Genomic DNA, 3300 nt, shown 5'->3' with positions numbered 1-3300 from the left:
GTTTTCTGCCTTGAGGATCTGTCTGATACTGTCAGTGGGTGCTGAGTCTGGAAATTTAAATCTCTTTGTTAGGTCTCTAGAAACTTGGTTTTTGAACTTGGGGTTCCTGGGTTGAGGGCCTATATGATTACAATAGTTAGGTTATCTTGCTGAATTGAACCCTTTACTATTAAGTAATGCCCTTCTGTGTCTTTTTTATCTTTGTTAGTTTAAAATCTGTTTAACCTGAAATTGGAATAGCATCTCCTGCTTTGTTGTGTTTTCAAATTGCTTGGTAGATTTTTCTCCATCTCTTTACTGTGAGCTTATGGGTGTCATTACATATGAGATGGTTTCTTAAAAACAGCATACCATTGGGTCTTGCTTTTTTTAATCCAGCTTGCCACTCTGTGCCCTTTAATTTGGGCATTTAGCCCATTTACTTTCAAGGTTAATATTGATATGTGCAGATTTGATCCTGTCATAGTGAAAATGTGGAATGCTTTCTGAGTATGTGTGTCATCCTTGCACAGGAGCCATGTTAATTTTATCAGTATTGTTCCAGTTTTAGTATATGTGCTGCCAAAGTGAGCATGAGTTATGAATGATATTTTGCCTTTCAGAATTGCCCTGTTAGTTTCCTTGTGAAAGAAAATGCTCTGTTTTAACTCCAAACTGGTTGGTTTTCTATTCTCCTGAGAGGCTTCTGAAGATGATTTGATCACCATTCTTCTTACCCATACCAACTGGAAATAGTAGAGGAAGGCTCAATCTCCCACAGCTCCCTTATACAGCATTTGTCAATAGTTCAGGTTATCTTTCCCATGCCCATGCTTACAGCTGTATCTCTGTTGCTCCATGGAGCAGGTGGTGGTCTTGGAGAACCAGAAAAAATGGCCAAATTGCCTCTAGCAGTTTCTCCAAGAACAAGAATTAGACTCAGCTATTCAGAATGAAGTAGGAACTAGAGCAGATGGTGGGGACACTCTGTAAGGAACATTGTCAATTAGTATCGCTGGACAAATATAAGTCCCACATAGGGGATTCTTGAAATTGTAAACATCACTTTCTTTTCAAGAATCTATATCCACTTTTGGGATGGTACTTTCATACCATTATTAACTTTAATTCCTCCTGAAACTATGGGTGATTCGGAACTTAGGAGTGGTTATGAAGCCTTCAAGTGTTAAGGGAACTCAATATTTAATTGATTCAACCTGTAAGTGATAACTGTGGAAATCTATTCAAAATGGCACTCTCAAGTCCTTAGGGGAACTTCCTGGAGGGATAACTAACTCATTATTCACAAATATTATATGGGAAGTTTTTACCTACAATGGAAGTCATTCACTTAGAAAAAGTGGTGCAAATTTGTGAAATTAATGTCTGATGGATTGTTCATATTTTCATAACTAGTCAGCATGACCTGATTGTCATTAATATGGTCTTGGCAATCATACAGAGTATATCTGAAAGACATGGGTACAAATTTCAGGTATACCACTTGAGAAAGGAATGACCTTGGAAAAATCAGAACCCTTCAGTGTTAGAGGGTTTTTTACATCTCTGAAAATGTGGATAATGATACTGAAACTGACAAGTGAAACAAATGTATCTGTCATAGTTCCTGACATATAATAAAAGCTCTTATAAGTTTATTTTTTGGGCTTTACTTAAAATTTTGATGATACGATTGTAAGTTTTTCATTATTTTTCTTTGCTCATTTATTAGTTAAGACTTTAAGTTTGTAAGTGTTCTTAAGATGTGATAAAAAGGAGAATCTTGCCTATACTACCTTATGTACTGAAAATAAGTTGTACTTCAGAATCTACAATCCTAGACGTAATTGCGCATTCAAAACCCTTTATCAGTGTAAGGTTAAGTAACCATGTTACTAAATTCCTGAATCTAAAAAAACTTAGGGGTTTGAGCTAAATGATCATTACTGTGCCACTGCTATTTCTAAGAGAATAAATGTCTTTTTGAATACTGTGTAAGAGATTACTGAAGTGTCCTTAAAAGTTTTGAAATTTATTATATTTTAAAATATTTGTGTTATCTTTTAAAAATACTTTGCTTATGTTCTTGCCTTCTTAAACAAAGTATTCAGAATACATTTAACTATTTGTTGGTAAACCAGGATTATCATTAAAAAAATGATGTGGTATAATACTAATTTATTCCCCATTATCTTTAGATTCAAAACTACAGAAATGTAACAACCCCTTCCCAAAATCTGAGAAACACAATTCTTTTACTGTTAAAATGAAGTTAGAAAAATAGTTTGTCAAATTCTATTTTTTTAATCTGATACATAACTGGGAGTTTGTTTATGTTTATGTTAGGTAAAAGACTGTATCTTTGATAAGATTTTTTACATTTATTTTTTACATTATTACAATTACTTATAGATTTTTTACATTATTACAATTACTTATAGAAATAATCCACATTATAAATTATTATCAAATATTAAACTTGGTATTTTTACAAATATACAGGAAGCAATGGGATTCTTGTTGACAAAGTTTGTTATCAAATTGAACTGGAGTCTGTTTGCCCAATACACTAAAACCAGATATCCACACTGGGGTTTGCAGTGGAAGAAAAGAAGTCTTTTATTTTTCAGGCCATCAAACAAGGAGGATCAGGCAGCTAATGCTTAAGTCCCAACCTCCCAAATGGCTTTCATGTGGAGATTTTAAAAGGTAGAGATACAGAGTTTACAGGCAAAATCATAAATCAAGAAGTGAAGGCTACACGCCGGTTTGACCTGAAAAGTCAGGACATCTCCAAGGGGTAGAGAAGAACAGCTCATAGGTAGATACAGAGATTTTCTGATTTGTGATTGGTGAAAGAGGTGATGCTTTGTCTAAAATTTGGGATCAGCAGAAAAGAATAATTCTGGCTCGTGGGTTCGTGTGCTTCCTTCAGGTCCCTTAGGAAGAAATTTATAACAAAGAATGGTGGTCAGAGTTTAGTCCTCCATTCCTCCTTATTTGAAGTCTCCATGCCAGGGGACCAATTTGGTCAGGGTCTGGGTTTCTAAAAAACAACTCAAGGAAATGTGTTAAGATGTTGTCCTCAGTTTTTATAGAGAACAAAACATTTCCTGACTCTAACTTCCTTGGATATTGTTTTAAGTTACTATTACCTTCTTGGTTATCAAGTTGCTCATTTACTTCCTAGGGCTAGCTAGGTTCCTGCAATTTCCCTTGGAGGAACTCAAGATCTTTGTTTCTGTGCCTGGTCGGAGGATACCTGGCAGGCCCATAAGAAGGTCCCTGCTCCATCTCAAGCTCTAAGACATAAGCATTCCA

The 3300-nt window shown here is 35.2% G+C and overlaps 1 non-coding gene across 1 annotated transcript; it reads right to left on the bottom strand.

Moving 5' to 3' along the window:
• Window positions 1-467: 467 nt before the first annotated feature.
• On the bottom strand, window positions 468-574 carry LOC135276409 (U6 spliceosomal RNA). The gene has a single exon (XR_010343953.1). It is a non-coding gene; the product is annotated as a U6 spliceosomal RNA (small nuclear RNA).
• Window positions 575-3300: the final 2726 nt, after the last annotated feature.

This window comes from Aotus nancymaae, unplaced genomic scaffold (genome assembly GCF_030222135.1).
Source record: "Aotus nancymaae isolate 86718 unplaced genomic scaffold, 86718_ANA_hifiasm-v0.15.2.pri h1tg000022l_1, whole genome shotgun sequence".
Lineage (NCBI taxonomy): Eukaryota > Metazoa > Chordata > Mammalia > Primates > Aotidae > Aotus > Aotus nancymaae.
This window is presented reverse-complemented; position numbering and strand designations above follow the sequence as displayed.